Source organism: Eptatretus burgeri, chromosome 8, assembly GCF_056783735.1.
Source record: "Eptatretus burgeri isolate ZD-2024b chromosome 8, Ebu_testis_v1, whole genome shotgun sequence".
NCBI classification, from domain to species: domain Eukaryota; kingdom Metazoa; phylum Chordata; class Myxini; order Myxiniformes; family Myxinidae; genus Eptatretus; species Eptatretus burgeri.
The window spans coordinates 2,657,050-2,669,711 of NC_140968.1; positions in this window are offsets into that span (position 1 = coordinate 2,657,050).

Here is a 12,662-nt window from a genome sequence, read left to right on the forward strand (position 1 = left end):
TCACATTGTGAGTTATCAAGCCAGAACCCACATTTCAAGTCTCCAAAATAAAACCAACTTGCAAAGTCTCCAAGGGATAACTCATTTCCTGATTTTTCCAAAATTTGTGAGTCTCCAAGGTAGGCCCCATATTTAGAACCGTCTTGGCAGAACCCTTTTTCCTGAGTCTCCAAGGTAATCATTTAAACCATCAAGGCAGAACTCATTTACTGATTTTTTTTCAAAATTTGTGAGTCTCCAAGGTAGACCCCATATTGAGAACCATCTTGGCAGAACCCTTTTCCTGAGTCTCCAAGGTAATCATTTAAACCATCAGGGCAGAACTCATTTACTGATTTTTTTTCAAAATTTGTGAGTCTCCAAGGTAGACCCCATATTTAGAACCATCTTGGCAGAACCCTTTTCCTGAGTTTCCAAGGTAGTCATTTAAACCATCAAGGCAGAACTCATTTCCTGATTTTTTTCAAAATTTGTGAGTCTCCAAGGTAAAACTTGTATTCTGGCTCATCAAGGTATAACTTGTTCAGTGGGTATTGTCTTGATAACTCACAATGAGTACTATTGTTGTAAAACTCTTTCAAGATTTTGCTGGTCTCCAAGGTATAACTCTTTGGTTGGGTCATCAAGGTCGAGCTCGTTCTGTGGGTCTTGGTCGCTCACAAGGTCTTCAACCAAACCGACAATTTCACCCCAAGTTGTGGAAAAAGCAGTATTTTCATTTTGTATTTCTGATACAATTTCCTGTGAGAGAAAATATTAATGTATTAATTAAGTGATATAATTATTAAATGATTATATGCTAAAATCAAATTCTGTAAATAGGAAAATAAAATCTTACCTCAATAGATAAGAGGTTTGAATCCAGTTCATCAACTTGAAGGTTTAGTTCCATACAAGTAGTAGAACTCCAAGGAACTCCAAAGTCATCCCACTCAAGCCCAGCACAGCACTCCATTGTCAGTAAAAGTAAAAAATGTTTGAAATGGAGTCTGGGTTTGAAGCTTTTCTGGAGAAAGACTGGTTGCTATGGTTTCCCTGGGCAACCCCAGGCAAGCCCAGGTAAGCTTTGTGAGTCAGATGTTGTAATGTTGTTAGAATGGAGAATTTTTTTTCAAAATGGAGGATTCTTTGAAAATTCCCTGGGCAAGCCCAGGCAAGCCTTCATTGGGAAATTTTTCAAAACCATAACATTCTAGAATTTTCTCGTGAATTCTTTGAGTCGGAGATGAACTGGAAATGATGTAAGAGTAGGCGGGGCTTAGCAAAAGTTGGCGTGGCTTACGAAAATACGTCATGAAAGTGGGCGGGGTTTAAGAAAAAGTGGGCGGGGCTTATTAAATGTGGGCGTGGCTTCTGCAAAAAATAATCTGAGGCTCAGGAGGTAGTCAGATGAGATCAATGAGAGAAGTATATCATTTCATAATGACACAAAAGGGGCATCTTGAAAAATATAAAGATTCAAATATTTTATTTTTAAATATTTTAGATGGGGATTATTGTGCAAAGAAAATTAAACTATTGAAGGAATTTGAGAATGAACAAATCTTTATAGGTTCAATGAGTGAGCTAAACAATATGCATTGGTTATTTGAAAAAAAGTTCCCCAAGGTTAAAAGGGGAGGCTATTAAAATCTCCATTCACTTACATGTTTTAGATATTTCTTTAGAATCACCTTTAACAAATCACAGTATATTCATCCGACTACTTTACTACTTGAACAAATCTTTATAGGTTCAATGAGTGAGCAAAACAATATGCATTGGTTATTTGAAAAAGTGCTCCTCGGTTAAAAGGGGAGACAAATAAATATACCTTGGGATAAAAAGGAGGTCAAATAAATATACTGTACCTTGGGATAAAAAAGGGGTTTATTTTTTAGGGAAAAAAAAATGAATCGCTGAGAATCCCCCATTCATTAACATGGGGGAAAGTGAGCCAGAATCAGTATATTCACCCTACTCGAAGTACCATGACTTTAATAAAGGATGGTCAATGGGATCTTGATTGAAGGGAATATTTGGTAGTTGGGGAGCCTGGATAATCCACTGGTTGTTCATTGGGCTGATGATCTTGATAGCCATTATCGTTGTCATTGCTTGTATTAAGGTATTAATCAGGGCATGTGTGAGACGGTGTGCTTCAGCAACGGAGAAGGCAACAACAACGGAGATGGAGATGGCAGCATACAAGGACATGAGTAGATGATAAATGGGGCTTCTGGGACGCCCATTCAAATGAATGGGGAAAAAGGGGAAAACTTTCTGACTCAAGCCCCAAAAACTCAAAATAGGAGACTGATTTTCTCTCCACCTATCCCCTTCCCTCCCATACAAGCAAATGAAAACTGAGACTGATTTTCTCCCCACCTATCCTCTTCCCTCCCAAACAAGCAAATGAAAAATTGAGACTATGAAAGATTGAGACTTACTGATTAAAGCACTTCTTCCCTTTCATATTTTCATTCCACTCAAAGAGCGAACCAACGAATATTTGCCCATGTTCTACTTCAGGGAATAACTCAAGTTTCTTATAACATTCATTTCCATCGAGTATATTCATGAAGAATAACTTGGAACTTGGTTCTTGGTTTAAGTGTCTTTGTTGTGTCGAAAGGAAATGATAAACTTCTCTTAATGCTCTTATTTGACCACCTCCTGAGCCACACATTATTTTTCTTAAGCCAAGCCCACTTTTTCTAAGCTCCACCCACTTTTCCTAAGCCCCACCCTATTTTGTGAGGACCACCCACTCTTACATCATTTCAAGTTAATCTCTGACTCACAAGGCTTGCCTGGGCTTGCCCAGGGAATTTCCAAAGGAAACCACACCCACCAGTCTTTCTATATAAAGGCTTGAAACCCAGACTGAATTTAAACATATTTTTACTTTCACTGAGAATGGACTGCTGTGTTGAGCTTGAGTGGGATAACTTTGGAGTTCCTTGGAGTTCTACTACTTGTATGGAACTAAACCTTCAAGTTGATGAACTGGATTCAAACCTCTTATCTATTGAGGTCAGATTTTCTTTTCCTATTTACAGAGTTTGATTTTAGCATATAATCATTTAATAATTATATCACTTAATTAATACATTAATATTTTCTCTCACAGGAAATTGTATCAGAAATACAAAATGAAAATACTGCTTTTTCCACAACTTGGGGTGAAATTGTCGGTTTGGTTGAAGACCTTGTGAGCGAACAAGACCCACAGAACGAGCTCGACCTTGATGACCCAACCAAAGAGTTATACCTTGGAGACCCGCAAAATCCTGAAAAAGAGTTTTACATCGTTGGTACTCATTGTGAGTTATCAAGACAATACCCACTGAACAAGTTATACCTTGATGAACCAGAATATAAGTTTTACCTCGGAGACTCACAAATTAAAAAAAAAATCAGTAAATGAGTTATTCTTGGTGGTTTTAAAGATGAAACCTACCCCGGAGACCTCACAAATTTTGAAAAAAATCAGTAAATGAGTTATCCTTGATGCTTTTAAATATGAAACCTACCTCGGAGACCTCACAAATTTTGAAAAAAAAATCAGTAAATGAGTTCTGCCTTGGTGGTTTAAATAACTACCTTGGAGACTCGGGAAAAGGGTTCTGCCAAGATGGTTCTAAATATGGAACCTACCTTGGAGACTCACAAATTTTGAAAAAAATCAGGAAATGAGTTATCCCTTGGAGACTTTGTAGTTGGTTTTATTTTGGAGACTTGAAATGTGGGTTCTGGCTTGATAACTCACAATGTGATACATATCTTGGAAACTCAACAGGAATGTGGTTATACCTTGAAGACTTGGAAAGTTGGGTTTATTTTGGAGACTTGAAATGTGGGTTCTGGCTTGATAACTCACAATGTGATACATATCTTGGAAACTCAACAGGAATGTGGTTATACCTTGGAGACTTGGAAAGTTGGGTTTATTTTGGAGACTTGAAATGTGGGTTCTGGCTTGATAACTCACAATGTGATACATATCTTGGAAACTCAACAGGAATGTGGTTATACCTTGGAGACTTGGAAAGTTGGGTTTATTTTGGAGACTTGAAATGTGGGTTCTGGCTTGATAACTCACAATGTGATACATATCTTGGAAACTCAACGGGAATGTGGTTATACATTGGAGACTTGGAAAGTTGGGTTTATTTTGGAGACTTGAAATGTGGTTTCTACCAAGAAGACTCTTGGGGATTTAAACCTATCGATGTAGTTCGTTGTTGGATGGTGCTTGATGAGAGCAATATCAAGAAAGTTCTGGGAAGAAAGTGCACAAAATTTTTTACTCCCCCTTTCTACTTCATCAAACCTGAAAGCCTTAAAAGACAGAATTGGAAGAAGAGAAAAAAACATTAAAAAAAAATCTATTGTTGAAATACGTGTTTTAAAAATATATTATGTTGGGCTAGGGTTGGGTTGGGGTTGAGATTTTGAATGTGAGGGTTGGGGTTGAGTTTGGGGTTGGGATTTTGAATATGAGGGTTGGGGCGGATTAGAGTTGGGTTAGGGTTTGGGGTGAGGATTTTGAATGTGGGGGTTAGGGTGGGTTTGAGATTTTGAATGTGAGGGTTAGGGTGGGTGAGGGTTGGGGTTTGGGATTTTAAATGTGAGGGTTAGGGTGGGTTGGGTTATGCTTTGGGGTTGGGATTTTGGATGTGAGGGTTTGGGTGGGTTGGGGTTGGGATTTTAAATGTGAGGGTGAGGGTGGGTTAGGTTTGGGTTCGGGTTAGGGTCAGTTAGGGATGGGTTGGGGTTGATTATGCTCCCTGTTATATTATCTCTCTCTCACTCACACACACACACACACACACACACACACACACACACACACACACACACACACACACACACACACACACACACACACACACACACACACACACACACACACGTTTAGCCTTGACTATCGAGTTGAGGATTCTGTGTTTGGGGTTCACAGATCTAAGAACGTCCCCCTTGACACACATTATATATATTTTTAATTCAACCCTCGGCAGATGCCACCTGTTATACACCTCGGACTTGGTCCTCGAGTGTCCATAAAGGTGTATAGTGGAGGGGAGTGAAGCGCCAACTTATTGCTCCCATGAGTGTTATCTGCTTCGTTTTGTCTTTTGTAATTCCTGTGAATAAAATGAACCTAAAATCTCTTCCCCTTTTAAATCACATAATTTGTAAGTCCAAGGAACTGTACCGACAACATCAACAATTTTAAAAAGTTCATTTGTCCATCACTTGGTATAACCTTTTTCAAAATGAGATTTCCACCTGTATATTCTTACTATATCACCAACTTTGAACTTAGGCTTTCTGACATTAATCTCTTTTCCATATTTTAATTTTGTAAATGTTTCTGATGGCTTCGTTTTCATTGAGGTATGAATCGTGTCTTTGTACTTATCTACAACGTCCTGAATTAAAGATAACCATTGTTGAGAACTGAGTTGAGTGAATTTTTTATATAGTCTCTCTTTTAAAGTGCGATTAAAATGCTCAATAACAACCACTTTTCCTTCATTAAAGGTACTGTATAATGTAATGTTGTTATTTTTAAGAAAATTCATAAATGTTTTGTTGTTGAACTCTGTACCCTCATCAGTTCACAATTTTTTAGGTTTTCTCTTGCTTTTATTGAATATCTGTTGGAAAGCTAACATAAGAGTATTACCTGTTTTGTTTTTCAAAGGGACAACCCATGCATATCTACTCCTCAAATCAATAATGGTTAAAGCATACTTGTACCCCTTATCATAATTGAGTTCAATCACATCAGCGGACCAGATATAATCAACTTCCTTGGAATAAACCTTCCTTCTATGAAACTTTGTGATTATTGCTTTATGTAATTCATCAGCTAATTGCTCTTCAATCTTAATGACATCATTAGAGCATATAAGTTTTTTGAATTTCCAAGCCCAAGTTTCAATTTAGCACTGATCATCTTCTTCACGATGAACCGATCAACTTTTTCTCTCAAGGTTGGATTTTGTATCAGAGACAAATTACACTGGTCAACAATTTTTTACTTTCTGAATGTTGTCTCGATTTCTACAAGTGAATTAGGGTATTCTGGCACTGCTGAATCAGGAAATGGCATCCGTTTCTCTCCATCAGGTCAGGTTTTTGTGCTAAGTTGATTTGAAAAAATCAGATCTTGTGACAAAATCAATTACATTTTTGTGGCATTATCAGCTGATTTTTGTCAACACATATCATCCTAAACATGTTTTTAAGAAAAAAAATGTTTTGCCAACAACATTTATTGATTACATGATAGAAACATCGATTACTGTCATCTGAATGGTGGGCATTGATAAAGGTAAGTACAAGTAAATTGCATGTTGCGTCACCACTGTTCAAACTTCAGGGCTTGAACTTCCGTTTCTTCGAACTCCTGGAATGTTCAGCGGCAGGGAGGTCTCTCTTCAGATTCCAACAGTAGTCAGCCATCATGACTGCGTCCCAGCGACCCTGATACCTGGTCTCCATCTCCTTCATGTCCTGATGGAATCTCTCCCCTGCTCGTCACTCATTGAACCCAGGTTCTCAGGAAACCGGTTCATATGTGAAAATAGGTAGTGCATCTTGATGCTCATGTTGCAGCCCAGGTTTCTGAAAGCAGTCAGCATGTTGTTGACAAGTTCTGCGTAGTTTCTGGCCTTATTGTTGCCAAGAAAGTTCTTCACTACCAAAACAAATGTCTTCCACGCTTCCAGTTCCACTTCGTTCATTGAGTTTTTGAACTCTGGATCTCTGATGAGCTGACGGATCTGAGAACCATCAAAATGCCAGCTTTCAACTTCTCCATGGTCAATCCTGGAAAAGCCTGGCACAAGTAAGTGAAGCAGTCACCATCTTTGTCCAGAGCCTTGGTGAACTGCTTGATTAAGCCGAGCTTGATGTGCAGCGGTGGGAAGAGTATTCTGTCTCTGTCCACCAGAGGGTCGTTGATGACGTTCCTTTCTTTGCATGGCACCAATTCCTCCCGCACAGGCCAGTCCTCCAAACGAGGGAGTATCTCTCCCTCGTTTGTGTTTGGTGATGAATTAACTCTTTTTTGAACCACACACTGAACATCTAACTTTTTGGACAACCCTATTATTTTTACTTTTAACATACGAGATATTTTTACTCTTGGTTTTCTTTTTACATCTTGGACAATAACTCATTTATTTATGTGAAAAATTCCAACAGAGTGTGAAAACCTTTTTAGTTTCCAACATGCACATTTGAATATTAGTTTTTAAATCATAAAGAATCGTTACAAATGTCTTCACTCTCTCCTCCATTTATATAAGAAAAAAAAATGTACAACTTAAATCAAAGTCAATTACACCAACATCATCAATAATATAATGTTTTCCTTCTTTCTCTTCTTCATCTCCACTTTCTCGTTTAAATCTTCCCCCTGAAACCAATGTAAATAGTCTTGATGCATATATTTCTGATAGACTTGTCAAGTCTTTGTTTTCCTCCTCGGTGCATTGAGATTTATTTATTTTCTGTAATACCTTTGATCTTTTTATAATCTCACTGGTTTCCATATTTTTATATTTATTTATTCTCTCTCTTTCCTCCCTCTCCCTCTCCTCCTTCTCTCTCTTGTCCCTCTCCTCCTCTCTCTTCTCAGTTTCTTCAACTCCTTCCTCATCCCTGACTATCCTTGAACCACTTTCACCCCATAGAATATCATACATATATTCATCTGGATTACTTGATATTGTTACGAATCTGGAAACCATTCACATTCACACATACAGTTGACCCAAAGTTTAGTAATTTCGTTAAGTATATGTGGCTAGTGAGAATCCCTCCCTTATGGGAATTTCTAATGGGAATTTCATGTGTGCGCTGTGAGTTTCTTTCTAGTTAGTTTTCAACATCAATCCGCTCCATTCCTTCAGCTCCATTACGCACGTGTTCAAGGTCACGAACGTAGATGGAGTTTCCATCGCTTCAGGGCTGACTTCACCCCAGCAAGATGGAATGTTCCTCTCGTCCATTCAGGGATGAGATCGCTTCAGCACCAACTCTGCCCCATCAAAGAAGAATGTCTCCCCTCTTGACAATGGGGAAGACAAAAAGCCTCTCTCGGGGGAGGAGCTCCGAGACGCCGACACGCCCCTCCTCCTCCAATCGCGGCTGGACTCCCGAAAATGCCCTGTCCAATCCGGAGGTGAGTTAGCCCAGAGCGGATCCCTCCACCCTGCACGGGGGAGGGAAAAGAAGGATCGCGAGCTGTATCCACGGTGTGTGTTGTTCCTTGGTTCCTTGGAGGTCATTCCTTGCTTCTGGTCTGCTGGGCTCTCCTGGTCATCAGTCATCCTCCGTGGCTGGCCAGGTCGTTCGTCGGATCCTGGCTGCGTTCGTTGGTTCTGGTGCGCCGGTTCGAGTCCCACCGTGGTGAGTTGTGTTGGAGCGCTCGAGCTGGGGATCCCCGTTCCCGTCCACGGACTCCGAGCTCCACAAGTGCGAGTCGGTAAAACCGCACGAGGCGGCCAGGTACCCGACCAAACTCTGACCCCCAGCTTGCCTATCCTCCGCGGCTGGAGGGTCCAATAAAGGCCAGCCGGCTCCATTTCTTTTTGGGTGTGTGTGTCTGTCTGTGGCCAGTCTTGTAAGTAGAACTGTTAAGTGATTGCCATTGTACATTTGCCTGCATTTATATTTGTGGATAAGTCTGCTCTGTGTTTGCCTCCCTATTGCCTATTGTAAATAAGTAACTGTTAAATGTTCCAGTTCGTTGTCTGTGTTTTCTTTCATTGACCCAGTATGGTTCGGGCTTGAGAATTAGGGAGGCCGATTGTGCCGTAGATTGTTATGTGGGCCGGCCCGGCTTTGGTAATTCCTGCTCGGTTATGCTGGATCCGAGTCGGTAACAGCTACTCGGTTCCGACAAAGCCGGCCGATGGTGTGGCTTCCCCGGAAGCTAGAACGCTTGGCTAATTAGATAAATTGGATCAGACAAAAAGACCCTAACCGCGCGGTCGAAATATTGGCATCCACGGTCCATTAAGCGACCCGTCGACTTCGGAGTTATCCGGAGTGGCGAACTTCAATTCCGGGTGTCCGGGTGGAGACGGCCCAACTGCTCCATCTAGCGGTCGTTCCTCGCCCCCGAACCCGGCACCACAACAATATTCCTGCATCCAAAATAAACATTTTTACAACAGGAAACCAATAAAATTTCTTCTGATTTTCTAAAAGAGCCTTGTATTTTCTTAACTTTAAAATTCTTTCATTATTTAACATTTTAGTTAAATCCAAAGTTGTTGGTTTATTAACATCAGTGTAAAGTCAATCTTTATTGAAAATACCTCATTCTTATGTTGTAGAACATATTTATAAAAAATACCGAATACCCTTTTCTTGAAGGTATGCTTGGACACAGAAATGATCATTTTCTTGACGTCTTCTTGCTGTCATTTATGTGTCAGAAATATATGACAGATTAATATAATGACAGGAAATACCTCCCCATTTTCCCAGAGTTAAATCAGTTTGTATTCCCTCACTTATTATATATAATCCTGTTCTTTGTGTTTTCATGATATAAACTATGGCAAAACCATTATTGATTTTATCCATATTAAATTATTTTATTTGTTGTTTGCTAATCATGCTTCCACAAAACTCATTCTCGGCACCAAGTGGATAATATTCTTCCTTACGAGACTGATTTAATTGTTCCAATTGTTCTATTATCATACAAAAGATATGCCCTTCTTTATAAAATTTTATTTTAATTAGAATTGTGAATTCTGTATGACCCGGAGATAAAATCAACACTTCGGTATCTTTGGAATACAAAGCCGTTTTATTTAAGGATATATATATTGTGATAAATCACTTAATCTCACCAAGTCATTCGTGTCAGTTGGGCTTGGATAATTTATTAATTTATTAGCACTTTTCATATTAATATTTTTTGCTAGATGTACTATATTTCTGTCATTCAGCCTGTGCCTTTGTGTAATCATTTGATAAATCAATATCCAGTTCTTGGGATGCACCAAAGATAGAACCATCTTTTCCAAGATAAGTCATTTATATGGGATTAAAAAGAATGTCATTAAAAAAATTATTTTTGTTGAGTTGAAATAACACATATAGACATAATTGCTGTCAGTTATGTATCAGAAATATATGACAGATTAATATAATGACAGGAAATACCTCCCCATCTTCCCATAGTTAAATCAGTTTGTATATTTTAAATCAGTTTTAAATCAGAATATAGTTAAATCAGTTTTTTTAATCATAGTTATATCAAAATGCGAATAAAAACACTTGGAATTTAATTCTTGGACTTGAAATGTTTGATAAACACCATTCTGTAAGAATTTTATTACTTCAACAGGTGGTAGCCTGGTGTTTGCTCAGTGGTTAGGGTGGCTGCTTGGGATCCGAGGGTCCTGAGTTCAAGCCTCGTTGCCCGCTGAATTAATTCACCAGGGGGTTGACTCAGCCTGCCATCCTTCCGAGGTCGGCAGAATGAGTACCAGCTTGCTGGGATGACCGAGTCATTCAAGTATCCTGCGTCAGAGTGGCGACCTGTCTAGGATTGTGCCCAATAGCCAAGGAGACTGCTTCGGCAGCACCAACGCTCTGTACAGAGTATGGTCCCAATGGACTGGACTGGAACAGGTGGTGGAAGACCATAACTATCAAAATAATATTTGTCTTGACTATTAAAAATACAAACCCAATGACAACCGTTCCCATTATTATCTTCTAAGTTTATAATAATATTCTTTGTATGTCAAGACATGTTTGTTAATTCATCTCATACAAATAACCACATTATGAATTTTTAATTTCTTAAAATATTTGATAAGTTCAAAATTTGATGTTGTACTCTTTCCAAATCTTTAAACCACTCATCAATGCTCATTTATTTATTAGAAAGATATAATCCATTACCCCTTTGAGTTAATTTTACACCTGCTTGTGGGATAGAAGAAAGCATATGTCCAACTAACAATCTCGCTTTATCATGCAGACTTTCAAGTTTTTCAGAAAAATCTACAATTGCACCACTTCCACTAATTTGTTTCTCCAGCTCTTTGTTGTGTTTTTCCAATTTTTTTGAGCCTGGAGTTGAGCCTTCTTTTAGTTGGCAGTTTTCACCGTTGCTGAAATACCACCAGTCAATGCTCCAGCCGCACTTAAACCAGCAAATAAAGGAATTAGAAATGGGAGAAATCCTCCACTCGTCTCTCTCATTGAATATTTCTTCAACATTGGTTTTGACATTTTAATTTTAAGTGAGCCAGTATCACTCAAGATTTTCACCTGTTCTCTTGGGAGCAAAACATCAATTCTTACTGCTCCTTTTCTCTGAATTGTATTCACATTAATCGTACAAGGCTTTTGATTTTGAACACAAGATGATAGTTTATGAAGATTGATTTGATTAACCCCAGTTGGTACTTTGCCAATCATTTATTTCACAAAAAATTATGTGAGACTAATCATAACACCATTGTCTGTATTAATCTGCAATTCTGTTTCTTCCAAAAGCAAACAATATGAATCAACTTCTTCACTCTCATCTCTTTCAATATATAGGGAAGTATCCACTCGATTAGACTTTATAGTTTCCTTTTGAGCACTCAGGTCAATCGCATAGATTGTATGCAGACTTTTAAATGCTGTCATATCCAAAATGGGTTCTTTATTTCCATTACTTTCACACACCTTTTGGTCAGACTTGTATACTTCAGCATCATCATTTTTTCCCCAATTAATTTCCAATCTATCTCGTGGATAAAATGTTCCATCTCGAGAAACGCGAAGTTTTTTCACCTTAGCATTATCATTCAATGCATTATTCTCTTCAGTAGCAGTATCACCATCTGTTTTTTTTTTTTATGAGCCACAGATATCGTGGCTTTTCTTCCAGAACACCCAAATTCCACGTGTGAGTGGTTTGGTTCAGCTTAACATGTTGGCATCTTCTTTAAAGGTATGATACATTGAGTGGTTTCTTTGAGTTGCCTTCTATTCAACATCTCTTCTGTTTTAAGATAAGGAGTATATTCACTAATATACCAACTAATTTCATCAATTAGAAATTTATTCTGATCAGCAAAAGCATTAGCCACACCAAAAAGCAATCTATTTTCATTATCATTCATTTGCAGTTGAAATCTAATTTTAAGACCATACAGAACTTTATCATGATCACAAAATCCAAATATACCTTTAAGAGGAACTGCCACAGTAAAACTATTACCTGCTTTTGTAGCATCATTATACATTCCTTTCCTTTGACAATATCCAGGGTCTCTGTTTGTTCCCGTTTCCGTATCAGGAATAAAACCTTCAGCAGCCCCCTTTCCCATTCTATCACTAAATGAATATAGTGTAAATTTCATCATTTCAGATGTAGCAGAGACATAATCAACCGGTTCAACTTCTTGTGTTCCAATGTACAAACGAACACTATCAAACATTTTCCAGGAGAAATCATTTACGAGTGTTGCGTTTGTGTTATTCGCAGCCTTCGCGATTGTAAATTTACACAACAAAAAACTTTCGGCTGGATTCAAATAAGTTTGTTGATTATTTATTTCAAAACTTTTTGTTCCATTTGCATTCCAGTCTGTTCCAGTTATTGCATTTACCTTGAAGTAGTCTTTTTTAGTGGAGTT